Source organism: Corvus brachyrhynchos, unplaced genomic scaffold, assembly GCF_000691975.1.
Source record: "Corvus brachyrhynchos isolate BGI_N302 unplaced genomic scaffold, ASM69197v1 scaffold279, whole genome shotgun sequence".
In the NCBI taxonomy this organism is placed as follows: Eukaryota; Metazoa; Chordata; class Aves; order Passeriformes; family Corvidae; genus Corvus; species Corvus brachyrhynchos.
Genome location: NW_008246060.1, coordinates 6,721,821 through 6,740,565, shown reverse-complemented (window position 1 = coordinate 6,740,565; position 18,745 = coordinate 6,721,821). Strand labels below are relative to the sequence as shown.

General features: G+C 38.6%; 1 long non-coding RNA gene across 1 annotated transcript in view; it reads left to right on the top strand.

Moving 5' to 3' along the window:
- LOC108449665 overlaps positions 1-18,745 on the top strand; it is a 148,624-nt gene that overhangs the window by 80,219 nt on the left and 49,660 nt on the right. The window contains exon 2 of the long non-coding RNA XR_001865926.1: positions 17,927-18,030. This is a non-coding gene — a long non-coding RNA (uncharacterized LOC108449665). The remainder of the gene's footprint in view (positions 1-17,926; positions 18,031-18,745) is intronic.

The following is an 18,745-nucleotide window of genomic DNA, read 5'->3' as shown; positions in this document are numbered from 1 at the left end:
TAGTTGCCAAGAATAAGGTTTTTGTGCTGAAGATGTAAAAGTGGTCTTGGCTCTGCCCTTGAGCTGGGTTTGGTTTGGGCATGGGGTTCTGTGTAACCCAGGCAATATGTTAAGCCTGTGTTTTATGAGACTTGAGGGAGTTAACCTCAAAGAAAGCCTATGACTTCATCCTTACTGTTTCTAATATAAAATTACTTTTTTATTTTATTTCTCTTGTCACTTATAAATGTACCTCCAGTCTCTTATTCTTTCTCTTCCCTATCTAATTGTATTTTTAAAAAGGTGCCATTTTCTGCAGATTTTGAGAGGCATCAGCAGCTCCCTTTCTTTTGGCATCCAAAATAAGACGAACACTCACTGATAGCGGTATAGCAGTGGGAGGTTAACAATCACCCGCTTTAATCAAAAAACTTTACATTTCAAATGTAATCTAGATCTAGGCTGGGGAGAGCTTTCAAAAAGCTGTGATACTGAACTAAATGACTGCAGCTTAGTTGTTATAATTGGCTGTTTTGGGTTATATCATAATTCATTTCTTTTCTATGGATGCTTTTGATCAAATGGGAAGAAAATATGTTTAAAACAAGTTCTGTAATTAAGATTAAATACCATACTTTTATTACATCTTTAGCTTCTAATAAGCTATTACATTTTTGGAGTCACTTTCTGTCTCACTATAGTGCCTCCATTCTTGACCACATCTATTCAGAAAATATAATGGTAACATTTTTTAGAATAGAACCCGTTTTATTTCTGTTGCTTCAGAATTTGCAAAATATCATATTTTTATTGCCTTTTTAACACTGGATTTATAAGGGTCCTATGAGCTGTAAATGAGGACAAATGGAAGACTAAAAAACCCTAATGGAAAAAAAAATTTTAAAGTTCTTGCATGGCTTACACTTCACTATCTTCTGTGACTTGAGAACCAATGCCTCTGACCACTGAAGCAGGCATGAATTTTGCTACTGACTTTGGAAGGGGTAGGTAAAGTCCTCATAGCTCTGCTCACACCCTAGTACTTTCAAATTGTATTACTCAGTTCCTCACAAAAGGGTCTTGGTTTCTTCCACAGCTTGACTTTACAGCAGGTGATTTGGTCACTGTCTACAAATAAAAAATGCATTTCACTTTGAAAATTAGGACTTAGTCTCAGGAGATGAGTACTGGCTTCATGCCACTAAGAATGGTCTTAGAAGGACTTAGCAAATTCATCCATGCAACTCTAGTTTAATTGGTCCTGAATTGCTGGGAGTAGTATTTTACTGAAAAATATTCAAGTGCCACAATTTAATCTTTATGACTTCTCTTGCTAGAATGATGTGTGCAAATCACACTCTCTGCCTGAAAAAGCAGAGGTCACTCTACAAGCCTTCCTTGTCCTTCCCTTCTCCTCAAAATGCTTTTAGACCAACCAAAAAAAAAAAAAAATTGCTCCATAATGGGAGCAGGAGCAGGTTCCATGTTACACTCTTTTCTGTTAATCTCATCCTGTTCTTACTTGTTCTGAGGCTATTAAGGCGTCAGTGAGCCTTCTTTGGGATGAAGAAGAGAGTAACAGACCGTGCTATTGCTATGAGGACTCTGCTCCATCCATGCTGTTGACAAGGGCAGCTACTAAAGGAATGTATCTCCCATCCATATTGTGGCACTGGGATAATTACATCAGTATCATGGTCATGGTGCTTTAGTGTTGATAGCCTTCAGTGGTTGTTTTTGGGCGAGAGAGATATTGTTCAAAACAAAGATTAATTAAATTACGTTAATTTTGGTTTGGATTACATGCATAAGGCAAAAGAGCTCCTGTACTCTGCATAATTTTGCCATTGATGAACCACCCGTGTGATTACTCTGATGGCACTTACTTTGTGTGGTTTAATTATATTTTCTTCCACGTTTGACTTGTCTACTTACACTACTGTTAGGTTGAGGGTTTTTTCAGTTAATGTATTCCCTTTTTTCTCCCTTTATTTCTACAGCAGCCTTTAAGAAGGATACCAGATACCTTGCTTTTCTAATTAATTCCCTTTCAGAAATCCATGCTGACTACTCCAAATCACTTTCTTGGTCTTACACGTTTAAAAGTAGTTTCCAGGATTATTCACTCCATCAGGGATTGAGTTCTGGTTGACCACCTATAGTTCCCCAGATCCTTCTCCTTGCCCTTCTTCAAGATAGGAATGACATTTGATTTCTTCCTGTCCTAGGGAGGAGCTTCCTCTGATCACCATGACCTTTCAAAGATAACAGGAAGTACCATTGTAGTGACACCAGCCAGCACCTTTAGCACTTGGGGATGCATCTCATCCTAAATACCTCCTCACCTTTTCTCATTTTATCTACAACTTGCAAGTAACACTAATTAATTAAATATATAACTATATCCAAATGGCAACTATTTCACAACCATCTTTTTCCCTTTAAAGGCGTAGTTACCTTGCTCTGCTCATCTACAGAGCTCTTGCCCAATGGTACTTTATCAGGTGCAGAGTTTAAAATCTTTGACAAACATAAGAGAAAAAGTCAACTATTTCTCTTACAGCAAGGAGGGAGGGAAGTTTCCATTTCTAATTTTATGGTGATAATTATCCTACTGTCATTATTCTGTCCCATGCTTCAGCACAGATTTATAAAGCCGGTATCATATGCCTCCTAGGCTGGCTCTCTGAGAAGCAGATAAAATTCTGTCTTTTTACAAGCCTGCAGGGAAGAGCTAATTCAACCAGGTTAGTCATGATTTATGAGCATTTATCCTAATCAGTTTTTCTGACAAGCCTCCCATTGGGATACCACTAGGTTCGAAGCAGACACAAAAATCTAGTTTCATTTCTCATTCTGAGATGTGCAGAACTTTTCAATTCAGAGACTTCCATCTGAACACTTGATAAAACTGACTTGAACTGTAACTGCTTTGCAAAGTTTCTATCTATTTCTAACCTCTTTCCAACAGCTTCCCAGGGCCACCGAATGTGGTGTACAGCTCATCTGTGCTTAGTGTTAGGGGTGCTGCTGAGTATTCAGGTGGTGCTTCACATCTTCAATGAATACCAATCTTAATTTTTATTATCATTCCAAAATCACCCTTTTGGGGTAATGAGCTCTTTGAAATGTAAGGAAATTTAATCAGAAAATTAAATATTCTCTCAAACAAGAGATTAAAAAAACAGAATTTGGGGCTCCCCAATCTTTTTCTTTCCCCTGTTTTCCTTTGAGCAATGGATTTTTTAAAATAATGTAAAAAAACCAAAAAATCCACCATTGCACACTGAACAGTTGCTGACTTTGGGAGACACTTGGCAACTGTTTCACAGATGAAGTATGTGAAGGGCTTCTTTGATGTTCTAAATAATGATTTTCCACCTGGAACTAGTGATGGTTTTATTGCCTCATGTCCACGAGGGATGTTATCTTCTGTGACATTTTTTCTGGTCACCCCCTCCAAGAGTGACATTTAGAAGGAGGTAAATGTTCATTAGATGGAAGATGTAATTCTGATGTGCTTAAGTGCCTACATATCTCCTGAGAGCACTGGACTTTGCTTTTTGGGGAGGCTGATGAGGTACTGAGCAAATTTAATTACCAGCCTTACCACTGCCTCTTAATGCTTCAATAATCATTTCCTCTCATATACTTTTTGTTTAGAATTTATCTTTTAATACTCACTGCAGCAAGAAGCACTTTTAAATAAACTGAAGGTGATTACAAAATCTCCGTGTAAATTGGAAGGGCATGAGGAAGCATTTTTCACTTTGAATTATCAGACCTAGTGAAGTTAAGGATTTTGGCAATATGGTTTATATTATCATTCCAACCACAGTTCTCCTCAGATGTATACGGAATCTAACCTGGGGAAGACAAGCTCAATTTGGAAGATAATTAATTTGTAATTTTACTTCAGCTCTAAATCTCTCATGTGCAAACCATGACACTTAGGGGAACAGGAAACAATGGTTCATGTCAGATGCAAAGAGCATGGTTAACATTCTGGAGAATGGTGGAGACTCTTTGGTGCCAGAGTTACACGAGCCTTACAAATGAGGCACAGTTCCAGCTGGCTTTGCTGCATCTTGTGTCCTGTGGTGGACAGGCTGGATCTTCCTCTCCAAGGAAGCCTGAGGTTTTTAGCTCTTCACACCTCCTTCGGGCTGATGATGTCTGGAGTTTCAATACCAAGCACAGTAGCTGGAATTCAGCTTTCTGGAACAACGTTAACCAATGTTTCTAAGCAGCAGTAGTGATCATCCCTTTAAACTTATCCTTTGACGGTATTTTTATTTTCAAAAAAAAAGCATAGCTGTTTTTTGGTGGAAGAGTATACACTTTAAAAAATGTTTCAAAGAAACTCATGATTCCCACTGACCAGGCAAGACTGGAATATTTGAACTGATATCAACTTTTTGAGTAAAATATGTATTTCTTTGGTTTCCTGGGTACAGTGATGAAAGCATTCCACGTTTTTTGTAGCTTATGCAGGCAGAGTTTTCCTTCTGAAAACTGCATTTACTTTGCTGCATCTTGTGTCCTGTGGTGGACAGGCTGGATCTTCCTCTCCAAGGAAGCCTGAGGTTTTTAGCTCTTCACACCTCCTTCGGGCTGATGATGTCTGGAGTTTCAATACCAAGCACAGTAGCTGGAATTCAGCTTTCTGGAACAACGTTAACCAATGTTTCTAAGCAGCAGTAGTGATCATCCCTTTAAACTTATCCTTTGACGGTATTTTTATTTTCAAAAAAAAAGCATAGCTGTTTTTTGGTGGAAGAGTATACACTTTAAAAAATGTTTCAAAGAAACTCATGATTCCCACTGACCAGGCAAGACTGGAATATTTGAACTGATATCTACTTTTTGAGTAAAATATGTATTTCTTTGGTTTCCTGGGTACAGTGATGAAAGCATTCCACGTTTTTTGTAGCTTATGCAGGCAGAGTTTTTCCTTCTGAAAACTGCATTTAAAAAAAAAAAAAAGTGAGAGAGAATTAGTCCATGATCTAAGTCCACTTTCAGAGTGTGGGCTTATTTCAATGCTGCTTTTGTATATGCACTTTTCATTTACACTTAGAATTAGCTTGTGCCCACCCCTACTTATTGTCATGCAAATAATTGGTGACTTGTCAAAAATTGAAGTATTTTACCTTGTAAGCCCTATAAGCAAATACTTTTTACTGAAAGCAGCTCATCTTTGTCCCTGATGGAAAACCTTTTCCTCCACTGTTCTCTGTAGATAGGAGCATTCCTTTTAACAAGTAACAAAGCATCATGCTATAGTCCAAAGGCTGCCTTGGGGTGTCGCAGTGACCGCTCTCTTCAGCCCGGCCAGCACCTGCGGTGTGCGGCAGGAGTGCGGGGCAGCCGAAGGCTCGAGGCTTTAAAGCTGCTCCACCGGAGTTCAGCTCTGCCCAGGGGAGCTGAAGCTCCAGGTGCTGTGGTTGTCAGCAGCCCCAAAGAGGGACAGGATAGAAAGTTGCGGGGAGGCTTGCCTTTGGGTACCGTTTCAGGTCCATTGCCCAAAGCAAGTCCAAGGACCACAAGCCCACATCAAATCTGTGCAACAACTTATAAAGGGAGGCGGTACAAGGGGGATGGCTTTACAGGGGACCAATAGGGTCTTTGGGGAGGGATATGGACAGGGATAGACATTCATGTGGACCAGTAGTCTCAAGGGGAGGAGGGAAAGGGGTCACATGCCCCAATGGGGCATCGAGGTTTAGGGGATTTCCAAGAAGAGGCAGGGTCTAGGGGGATTGATGGGGAACATATAAGGGTAATTAGGGAGGGCTTTGGTGACAGGCACAGAACAGTCCAGAACTCCGGGAGGGGTTTTGGTGGTTGATAGGGAAGGTGCCAGAACAAGGGGAGGGGATAACCATTTTTGGGAGCACCGGGGGAGCGGCTTGGATCTGGGGCTGACCAACTGGGAATAGAAGTGGGAAAGGTAGGGATGAACCATTAGGGTACAAGGAACATACAAAAATAAAATAAAAACATCGCATCACCACATTGGGGCAATCTAAATATTCATTTATAGTAAGAAAGAAAGCAGAGCAGACATTGGCAGGTATTCAGAATATATCTAATGCTCCAAAGCATAAATTTGCAACTGAAGAAAAATTAGTGTCCTATATTATAAAAACATTGATGTGAATTTTTAATATCCTAAAGTTCAGGGATGTTCAATTCCAGAACTGTGGCTCAGCCCATCAAAAAGAAATTAATCATCTAGAAATTGTGGTGACAGATTCATGCTCAGAATATTTATACCACGGTTGTGATTGATACATGAATGTAGACAGATGAGTTTGTAGATTTGCCAATGCTATTTCTCCATCATCGGTTTGGTGTTTGTGTTCATTCTCACAGAGCATGAGGTGTATTCCTGAGCACGCAGTGGCCTCCTGTTAGCAGATTTGTCTGAGAAATTGGCTACAGAATATTAGGTCTCTTTTCAACACCTTTTATTATTGGGGTAGTTCTTTAAAAATGTTATGTGGGAAGCCTGCCCCGAGCTAACAGCAAACAAATGACTTGCAGGGCACATAACTGGTGTGTGTTAAAAGAAACCCCAACAAATTTTGCATGTGTTTAGTGAAGTAGCCAGCTCACGTCACTTCAGGCAGCAGAGCAGTCCCACCTGGCATGCTGCCAGAGCTCCAAACTCTGTCAGTCGAAAGCCACCATGAGTGTACACACTGATAGACATGGAATTACATGCTTTGGATGAAGTCCTGCTTCTGCTGAAGTCAGTGGCAAAATTCCCATTGATTTCTCTGGAAAGCAGTAACCTTGTTTCATACACCCAGCCTGTTTAATGTGTGAATCTCCTGAATTACATTATGCTAATGTTTTACACACAAAAAATGACACCCTGTATTTGTAGTCTCTCAATAAACGCCAGGTCAGGTCAGCTTGTACACTACAAGTCCTGCAAATTCATCAGGGAATTTGCCAGATCAACAGACTTGTACCAGCTTGGGCAGTAACACCTATGAAGAATTTGGGGTCTGTCTGTGTCTGTATCCTGTTTCCCTTGATGTTCAAACTAGAACAGGCTCAAAGATTGTTCACCTCCACTACCAGAACCACTTAGAGAAATTCACTTCACCCACTTAAAAAGAGATTCAAAGCTTGTCCAAGTTGAAAATTGAATTGAATTTTAGCTGCATGCTTCCATGCTGATATTGGAGAGTAAATGTCTCAACAAGGGGCTGAAGGTCAGTGAGTTTGCCAACACTTCCACTTTCCAGGGGCCATTGTTACCCATGTTGATTTATATCAAGCCTTGATCTGAATTACTCCTCCATTCTTTAGAAAAAGGCTCCTGTCCTGGGAGTAGATTCACCTGTTCAGACAATAGTCCCAATGTAATTTTGTGGTCTTCTCTGGATTTATATCCTGGGTGAGCCCACAGGAATTAATTCCTTAGTATGACAGGCACAACAGGCAATAAAAGGTGTATACAGGGAGACACACAAAAAAGTCTACAGCTTTATGAGACAACTTCAAGAGTAATATTTATCTAACCCAGAGAAATTAATTGAAGGCTATCAGGAGCACAGAAGGACGTTTGCAGTGGCAGCAAAACAGAAAGACAAACAATCCAACTAAGGCTTTTGATCTATGAAAAGAAGAAAAGACTCATGAAGAGCAGGTGAACAAAACATATTTTGTGCTTCCTTTCCTTTCAGCACTGAAAGGAAGGTTTATGGATGCCTGACAGGTATTTTCTTCAGAATGAAATGCATCACAAAATGCTTTTAATACTGGTTTAATTAAAACAGTACTGGTCTTCTTTATTTTATGATTTGGACTGTGTTTGTCTCTTATTCAAGTTTCTAGCATACCTTTTTTGGTTTAGTGGTGGTGGATTTGGTGGTTTGGTTCCCCCGCCCGAGAGAAGTTATATCTATATGAATTGAGATGTACACTAATTGTAACAATCGAAAATCAGTAGTTAAACCAAAATGGGATATCACTGTATAATGGTATTCAGTAAATACACTGAACAGGGAAGCTGTCATCTTTTTGGATGCTGTTTATGTCTGGTAACTATAATGTGCATTTCTTACGAAATGCTATGGTTGTTAGGGATAAACTAAGAAGTATAAGTGCCGTGGCTCTGAAGTTCTGGTCTGATATCAGTGGTGATCTGTGAACAGCATTTCATTCAAAATAAACATTGGCTGAAAATAAAATACAGTCTATAGTGTAAAAATATTAATGCTTAAGATGGTAGAAAGTCTGGAATTATTGCCACCTCAGTTCATTATATTTTTAGATACAGTGTTGATCATGTTTACTGCAGAGAGATTAGTTTGTTATTATCCTTCTTTAACAGTCCTGGCCTATGTCAGATTTAAAAAAAAAACAGCAAACCAACAAAAAGACCCAACCAAAAAAGCCTCAGAACAAATCTTTTTAAAACTGAGCTTCTCCAAAATGGGAGCCACTATAAAAAATGAAATATACCAAAGTGTCTCATATGTTGTAGTTTGAATTATTGTGGACTTATTGAAGGGAAACATAATTAAAATAGAAACTTCCTGAACACAACACCTCATTTCTTCTATTAGCAATGATTATTCATCTTCATCTAGATCATATTCACTTCATTCATAAGTAATCAAGGTTATGATGTGCTGAAAAGAACAACAAAAATGTCGAGTTTGGCATCCCAATTCATTTAATTCATTCACATGAGGAACTACAAAGACCTCTTTTCAGCTGCAGAAGACAATTAATGTAAAGCTAAAACCAGAAGTAACAATCCTGCAGTATTGCTAGATAAGTGAGGCTAGATTGAGCAATGGTCTCTTTTTCCTCAGTTTGTCACAAACTCTTAGTATTGTTTAAACAGAGGGGATATTGAGCATTGTTTTCTCACTTCTTCAGAAATGTACATGGAAATGTATCCTGGACAAGGGCTAGGGCAGGGCACTCCAAAGTGCACTCCCAGCTATTGGGGTGTGGAAGAGAATATTTTATGTACCATTAGTATAATATTTTTTAAAATAGTGTCTATTTCACTTTTATCCCATTAACTTTTCATTTTCATTTTTTATGTATGTTTTTATAATGTAAATAATATGCTAGTAAAGTAGCACATTTATATTATTTATAAATACAAATATATGGGATGCATATTCAAAAAAGTTTACTGATAGCAGTGTGAGATCAAAAATTATTGAGCTGGAGAGCAATTATCCACATGACAGGTCCACACTAGATATAATTTGTGGTCATACAATTGTCTGGTGGTATTGATCATGCATGGCTGCATGAGGAACAGGTGCAAATGGAATTAAATCAGACTCAGTGCTTGAAGAGTTTACAGAAAGGCTATTTTCCTTTTTAGAAGGTAAGGCTAAAGATGCTAGAAAGGTGATAGAAAGGTTAGAATTCACGAAAGTGATTTTCAGCTCAGAAAAATGAAGCAAAACAGCTTTAGAAAAAATAATCCAAATAATTAACAGTGACACAAGAAATCTGTAAACCAGTTGTGCAGATGGGGAGTTATTAGATAAAGGAGGAGGAATTGAAATTTGAAACAAAGCAGCACCAATGGCCAGAAAGAATTTGAGTAGTACTGTGGATACATGCATTATGGAATAGGAATTAATCATTTATGTTGACTTGGCTCCGGTATGGCTCTGTCTGGAAAACTGCATTTTTCCCAGGGTATTTCTGTATCAGAAAGCTATGAACACCAAAATGGAAGGAGTTTAGGACCAGTAAACTACTATGGGAAAGATCACAGTTACGAGATTATGTATAGAAATTAAAAGATTTATTAAAATGCACCTGTCTTGCAAAAGAAAGGAGGAGAAGAAGACAAAGGGGAAGAGGGTGAGGTGATATGGCTTAAAACATTGAGTGTCTCAGTGAAGAACAGAAGAAATGAGAGAAGTGTTAAGCAAAGAAAAATAATGACTGCTTTTATATAAAATTATTAATGTCAACATGATGAAGATCAATTACTTAAATTTTTGTAGCATTGATACTATGTGTTTTCCAAGAACATGAAAAGATGTTTCAGAGTTCAGAGCTTAATGTTTCAAAGACGGGCAATAGCTGAAAATAACACAGGTTTCTGAGATCAGTAGGGAGTCTGAATAGACCACAGAGGTTTAAATTAGTTATGCTATCTGGCCTCCTCCCAAGACACTTCAAAGTGGTTAAGTTCTTGGATTTCTAATACTCATGTGCTTCTCCTATCCCTTTGTGGAAAAGTACATAAAAGAAAAAAAGTGAAGGGAGACTTGTCTTGGCAGTAGATTATTTTTTATTCTTGTTTATGGTGTTCTAAGAGGAAACATATGAGACATATACACTGAAGTTATTTAGATGATGGCACCATGTCTTCCAAGGATGACAGAAGCACTCAGTCCATTCTTATGGGTGTGCAGGCACACTGGGACAGTGGGTTATGGCAATCTGTGGGTACTGAGACCACCTGGAATTGTTTCTGTATAGTGAGGACAGAGGTTGCTATCTAGGGGCTTGCTATGAATAAGGCGAAGCACCTGTGTAATTGTTTGGTAGGATCAGCACAATTATTTTTTCATAGGGAATTATTTTCCAGATCAGATTCAAGGTTGTTTTTCATTAAAGTCAATGATTTGTCTTTCCTTGCTCTTAAGAAATTCACTGCTGTTTTAAAAAGAGCACTTGGGTCCTGATGTATTTTCCAGCATGAAGTACAATTGATTTAAAATATAAAATGAACAAGCCTAAGTGAAGCATCTTTATGAAATGATGTAACCCTTTTCTAGTGCATTTAAGTCATGCTGTTTCTGACGACAGCACGACTCTCTGCAGAGCTGCCCAAGAGCAGCTGTGATATGGTTTGAAGGTCTTGTGGCTTTTGTATGTACTAGACAAATGTAGACATTAATCAAACCTAATTTGCTTCTGCCAGCAACTTCTTTTTATGCTTCTAAATAAAAACTGCCACAAACACACCACAAAACAAATCAGCTTACCTTCTGCAGTTCTTGTGTCAACCCACTAAAATCATTCACCAAAGTATGGCTCAGAAAACTTACTCTAATGCTGATCCCAGGATGCTGGTTGTCTTCTATCATTATGTTGCACATGTTGGCTGTGTCTTAATTGGCTTAAAAGACTTTTTACAACATAAAATGACAAGACTCACACGGACACAGTTCTGAACTCAGAATGCAGATAGCTAACCACAGGAAATTTAAACATTTAAAAAACTTTCTGCTGTAGGCATGACCAGACACTGGGACAGGTTGCCCAGGGAGGTTGCAGAGTCTCCCTCCTCAGAGTTATTCAGAACCTCAGTGGACTCAGTCTGGAGCAACCTGCAGTCTTTGAGTAAAGGAGATTGGCCTGGATGATTTCCATAGTTCCCTGCCAGCCCTTCTGTGATTCTGTGAAGAAGCCAAGTATTTCCAGCAAGCAAATGTTTTGATCTACCCATTGTGGTATTTCTAGTTTCTATATGATCTCTAGTATAGGGTCTTGTAACTCTAGCTCACTTAAATTGTGTGCTTAGTGGTATCTAAAAACCTGGCTTTGTGTTGAAAATGGTGAATTTCTGCGTTCACTTTAGATTAGCAGTAGCAGCTTAAGCAATGGTGAGAAGACGATCGTGTTATATCTACACAGTCTTCTTATTATTGACTGGGTAGCAGATAAACATTAGTAAAGAACATCCTTAAGGGATATTGTGGATGAAAGAGCAGTGCAAAGACAAAGTGATATAATAAAGTGCTGACCTTTATTTCAGTGTGTTAGAGACTTTTTTGTCTCTTTCAGGATCTCAGAAAGAGTAAGAACATGAGCGCTGACAGCTGTATTTAAATAAATTAAGTAATAATGCATGTATTTTATGTAATGCAATTAAAACCAGCTTCAGTATCTTTTTTTTTTTTCTTGCAGTGGACTGAAAAAGATGCATAATGGCAATACTAGGAAAGCTGTCATTTGCCTAGGAGCACATGCTTAAACTGAATTCCCACTGCAAGTCTTCATGCAGGATCCAAATTCTTTTTGTCCTAGGACTCTTCAGCCAATTTTCCATGCCCACAAGCCATTCCAAAAGAAGTCCTTTTGGTATGACCCATATGCCCTCAGTCTGGATGTGTAAAGGAGGTTTCCAGAATTTCAACCTGAGGTGCCAAAGTCCACATTGTTACAATTAAACTGGCTGGAATTATGTTTTCTTAGAAGAGAAGAAAAGGCCTTGTGCATTTCAAAGTTATATAAGTTCGTGAGATCCTTAGATTCCTTGCAGATTTTAGATGTGTCCTCCATTATGGTCCCAAAAGAACCAAAATGATGAAACGTATGAAAAGGTGAATGGGACACCTCAGACTAAGCCCACAAGGGAAATACTCTACCTGACTGAGAAACCTTTTTCTTTCACTGTAACCTCAGGCCAGAATGATCAGTACATATCTTGATACCTGAGATGGATAATGCTCTCCTATTTCAAATCTCCTTATAAGCAGTGCATCCTTCTTTTATTTTCCATTTTTATCCCCATACTCTTGCCTGTTTGAGACTAACCTTCCCACTCTGCAGATCCAGGAGGTATCAGATTCATCCTTTTCCTGATTTAAGGGACAATATTTTGAGAGAATATTAGCTTCAAAGGGTAATAATGTCACAGTGTGAATCTTGCACTTCGATTTAAAAAAAATGAAAGCTAGATAGAGTAGAAAACCATAAATCATTGTTTACTAAGGGTCAAGTTGGCAGAATTGAGTTGTTGTACATATGGCTGGAAGCAGCTGGTGTTCAAGTCAGGAAGGAGGCATTGGCTGGCCAACTGTTATTCTCTCTCTCTCTCTCTCTCTCTTACTCTCTTCTATCGCATTACTGTGTTGTGGGCACTTAATAAAGGTGCACTGCTTTGATTAAAACTGAAATCTCTTGTGTCCTTTTACACTCTGAGATCGATAAACGAACCATCACGACCCCCGCTTGCATTAGCGGATCGTGACACACATCCTGGTTTTTTCCGGCATAGATGTCATGGAGACATACAAAAAAAAAGATGGATACCCTGTAGCAAGTGAGGTACAGGGGAAAATGTATACACCCAGAAGCTTTATTTGTCCCACTGCATACAGAATGAATTGCCTAATGTATCTTTTTTCCATTCTGAGAAGTAAGGAACAATACTCCCATGTTGCAGACTAGAAGTTTAGGCACAGCTGCAGAAAGTCACCTCATCAGACTTCACTGGTTATGTGCTACAAAGCAGGAGAGTGGACCCCAATTCTTCAGAGTCCCAGATTACTGTTGGAACCACTGAATGAGCCACAGCCTAGTGTCTCAGTTGCATGGTAATTCTGTCCAGTTCTACTCAAGTCCCATTTCTGGGGTGGTTTTGCCACATAAGTATACTGCTTTTTCAGTGGTATTGTTCAGATCTGAGCTGATAGAGACCTCAAGAACATTGTGGAAAAGTATCTTTCTGAAAAACAGTTGTATTTATAAATGGCGACTATTAATTCTTTCTAAAGGATGAGTTTGTCCACTTAACCTCTTGCTAGTGCACGATGAATATTCCAGTGTCTGCTGTAGACATGTGAGTTAGTTAATGGGAAAGGTCAGTCAGCAATTATTACCATCAAAAAGTCATTTAGATCTGCTGATCCCCTGGATGGTGCTTTGGTTCTCATGGCTCACTGGGTTTTATACTCCTTTTCGGTGTTTGGAACCAGCAGTGTTTCATTGCTCCTTTTGAAAACTAGTAACAGCACTCAAAGGATGAGTTACGTGTCATGGTGCACATAGACCATTGCTGCTACATCTGAACTGCTCTTGAACCTCACTCTGTACTCCTCGTACTCTTTTAACTCTTACCAAATCTCTGGAAAAGTAGAAGGGCTGTGACATGGCAGGGTTTTGGTGTGGCTGCCACACAACTTTCTTGGCTTCTTGCCCAGCTTCCAAACTAATCTTCAGGAACCCTACATGTCATTCCTGGTGGTCAATTAACAAGACAGACAGCCAAGGTTCAGATATTGCAAGGGAATCTGGTCTGCATTGTGCTGTCAGCAGACAGTAGGAGTACAGGCTACAGAAAGGTGTAACCACAGTATTTCCTGTTAGGTTGGGTTTGTGGGGTTTTTTTCCCTGCTGTATTTTTTTAAAGGCCATTGCTAAGACTGACAGAGAGATATAATGACAGGGAAATGGGACATATTTGTGAACTCTTCTGGGTTAATCAAGTGTGCAAGTTAGAATGAGGGCAGTATGGACTCTGTTCCATATTCATACATATTCAGGTGATCTCTATAGCTTGAAGAAATATTTGAAAATGTGTTTTTAATCATGAAAATATGGTTCTGCAGTGACCATATTCATCCACAGTTTCTGTGAATCTAACAAGTTATTCTTTCTATCTGGTTACCAGAAATTTCCTTGTGTATTCCTAAGAGAAAGGCATAGTTAATACAGGATATCTGCTTGCTGCTGAGCTGACCTTACTCGGCATTAAAAATCAATAAATCACAGACAGACATTTCTGTGTCACCTTTCTCAGGATATGAATTCTCTTACTTGCGTGAGCATTTCTATTTTAGACCAGTGTAACCTACATAGGCATGTAAATACTGCAGTCAACACCACAGTGCCTCTTCCTGAACAACACGTGGCACAGGCACTAATATCTGCTATTTCTGGTGTGTTCACTTGTCTTTTCTGCACTCAAGGAGATGAGATCTGCTTGGTTTTAGCATATTCTGTTAGAAAAGTAAGGTTAAAATTTCACACTGTGTGAAATATTTAAACTTGTGTCTGATGCTGTATATTAATAATAGCATATTGATATATTAGCTGGATGACTTCTTAGAATATATGTCTGTGTCTTTTTTTACTTCTTGACAGAATGTCATACATGATTATTAATGAAAACAATAATAAAAATCTTCATTCAATTTCCAGTAGAGAGGAAACTACCTTTTGTTGCCATTTTCATATGCCATGTGAAAGATAAATAAAAAGATCTAGAGTCCAAACCTAAATTAGTCTGTTAGAGGGAAACCCAGTAATCTGACCACCTTACATGCATTTTTAAGTGTGTATTTCTTTATTTATTTTTCTCTTTTTTTTTCTCTCTGAATGTCCAAATCAGTGTTTGGATTCTTTGGAAGCACCTGCAAATTGTACAAAATCAAACTCAAATTATAGCTGTCATATTCTCATTAGTCTGTGTCCCAAAACAATTCAATGTACTAATAGAAATGTAGACAGCTGAAATTGATAAAGGTTTAATCTGGGTGATTTTTGAATTGCTTTCCTGGCAAACAAGACTGAAATAAGCCAAGACTCATTTCTTCCATATGAATGAGTATGATATTCCCTGCAGGATGGTTTTGATTTTTGAGCAGTTCTATTTTTAATTTATATGTCATTCTCCAGAAACAAAGGCTGGGCCAAAATTGACAATTGCCTTGTTTTAAACTGTTGTGTTTCTAACAAGCAGCCAGCCTTGCTCAGCTGACATCATCAGCGATCTTGCCAGAATCTCAAGGCTTAATAGTCAGAGGAGTCACTTAAGATTCCTGGTCTAGGGGAAGATGTCCCTGCCCATGGCAGGGTGTTGGAACCAGATGATCTTTAAGGTCCCTCCCAACCCAAACCATTCTTTGATTCCTGCATGTACTCTAAAGTAGTATTTGCTGAGTACTGCCTAAATATGTATCTTCATCTGCTTAGGCTTGCTTCTATTTTTAATTCCTAAGGAAGCGAATATCTGCTTTTCAGAAATATCTGACCTTAAGCTAGGTTGATGTGGTTGATGTGTGACTGAGATGCACAGATGGGTATCTGTCATAGAATTACAGCTTTCAAATGCAAGGACAAGATCTGCTTTCAGAATCAATTGATCACTGAGGTCTGTACTCCTTTGGGGTTTCTCTGGAGGATTATATCTGTATCACAAAAATGCAGAATGCCTTTGGTGCAAATGACGCCCAATTCAGGACTGCTGAAATATATGGGCAGAAAGTTTCATGGCTTATTCCACACAACCATTGGATTCCTCTCAGTGAATTAAAAAACCAGAGTTGCTAGTTTGAGAAGAGTCTTAAAAAAAAAAAGTAAATTTAAAAATTCTCATCCTATTTGTTTTTCCTAAAAGGCATTTTCGTTGACTCTGAACCTCCTGTAACTCCTCTAAATCTAACCTGCCCTTCTTGCTGGCAAAAGGGTTCAATTTGAAAATCTCTGTTTTTATCAGTCCAGTGGTGGAAGATTGAATTAACAACACAAGCCTAACAGCAGTTTTTGGAGTGTGAAAACTAAGCCAAATACCAGTTTTATCAATTTGCTTTGGAAAATGGAAACGCTAATTATTTATGGAGTTGTGCGGTATTTCATGACATTCAATTTCGTTTCTGACAGATCACGTAATTGTATTATGGGGGATGGAATTTGCAAATGCAGGGTACTGATCTAAGCCCCTTCACACCAAAAAGCTTGGATGGTTGATATGAATGAACTTCATTTTTTTTTTCCTTTCTGATCCCTTTTCTCATAAGTTTTAATGAATTATAGATATGTTCATGCATGTGCACAAGTGTAAAAGAGTGCATATTTTCTTCAGGCTTTTTCATTATGACTTTCATTGAAATGACCTCTATGATACAGAGTCTTGAAGGGAGTAAAACAGAAAGAACTTTCTGTAGATATATTGGAGCTATGAGGTCTTTAATGTCTTTACAGCTTCAGTGGTGTCTCTTTTTTTTGTTTTTGAAGGTAAAAAACTTGAAACAACATGGAAAAAAACTTGTTATGAAAGTTATTGTTTTTAATTTGTATACTTTTTTTTTTCATCTCAGATATTCTGACCACCACTAAACCATGTCCCTAAGCACCACATGTACAAACCTTTTAAATAGCTCCCAACCACTTCCTTGGACAGCCTGTTTCAATGCTTGATAACCCATTTGGTGAAGAGATTTTTCCTAATATCCCACCTAACCTTCCTCTAATGCAATTTGAGGTCATTTCCTCTCATCCCAACACTTGTAGCAGGCACTAGCCATTTCCCCTTGGATTAGAGGGGCTTCAGATTGCACCTCATCTCTGTCTTCCAGTTCAGGCAGCTGAGTACCTGGACAACAACAGGTTTTACTCTTAAGGACTGAGGAGAAGAAGACATTAAGTACCCCAGCCTTACTCCCATCCTTTGTCACTGTGTTTCCCCTTGCATCCAGTATAGGATGAAGATTCTCCTTAGCCCCCCCCCTTTATAGAGGCATTTTTAATTGTCTTTTATGGCAGTAGCTGGATTGAGTTCTAGTTGGCTTAGAGATTTGCAGTATAACCTTATAGGAAAAATTCTATATAACTAAATTTTTCCTAGATAAAATTATAGGTGGCATGTTTTAAATGACTCTCTCCTTTCTTCCATTTGTATTAAGTGTGACGTACCTTAACTTATGCAGTATCTTGTCCCAAGGTAAAAGCAAACAAATAAAAAGAGCAAGAATGTTATCTTTCTAAAGGTCATGTCTCTTATGATTAATGTGTTGTTTTGAACACAAATATCACTTAGCAATTATAATGTGAATGCAACTACCAAATTTTTAAGTGACAAATGGCATGCTTATATATTTATTTAGAGTTATACTAGCCAAAGCCATTTGGAGAATGAATGTTTCCCATAGGTATCCACATTTTATTCACAAATCAAACCAAAAAATTGTAAAGGCCATGAGTTCTTTTGTATTTTCACACTCCAACCTGTGATTTCAACCTGACATTTGCCATCTGCCTTAGATGAGTGGCTTCTGTGCTAGCTTCTATTCCACTGTTAAAAACATGGTTAATAATGTGGAAGGTGAAGGGGGAATGCTCACAGAATAAGGATGAAGGCAGAAGGAGCTTTGTGTCTCTGGCGATTATAATTACTTTCTTTTTTCTTTTTTTTCTTCCACTTGTACAGCCTGAAAGTGCTGCATGGACTGTCCTGAAATGCCAACTGCCTGTCAGTGTCATCCGTCAAGGGTTGAGCAAGGACTCGCTGTGACAGACATCTCTGCCCCAAAGGTAATTACCCCAATCTTCGTAACACTGAATTAAGCATTGCTTATAAAGCAAGACGCTTAAGGCCAATGTGGAATGTGAGGTTTTGCTTCATATTTATCCTGCAGCTGCTTTATTTACACTTTGACATATACTGATGACATAAATTAATCTGCTCGCTCTCGTTAGATTGTGTGAACTGCCTGTACTGATCCTAGAGTGGTGTCACCTGGCGCAGTAGCAAACTGCACTGATGTCAATGTTCCTGATGTTAGTAGTCAAAGGAACACAGGCTTGAAACTCAGGCAGCATGGCTCTGTCCCTGCCTCAGGGTGACCTTAAGGAAATTCTTTGTTGGCTCTCTGCTTCAGAGTCCTCTCCCCTACCTAGAGAAGGAATCCAGTGTACCCCCAGCTGGATAGCTGCAACAGAGATGCAACGCATCCTCTGTGATTTAAAACTAGGGTTTTTATTCTTTACTAGTTTCACTGGCTGTCACAGATCAATATTTTTTCAGTCATAAAAATCAGAATAAGCAGACTGGGGCTGCAAGAATTAATATGTTTCCTTTGATACTAAAATTCAAGTATATAGGACTGTGCACTGCATTTCTTTTCTCAAAGACTGCATATGAAATGCTATTTGCTGGCTTCTCATCTGTATAATTAAAGCAAGCCCAATTATCAGAAGGATTCTTATGAGGCTTAGCTGCTCTCCTACATATTCACTGTTTTACATC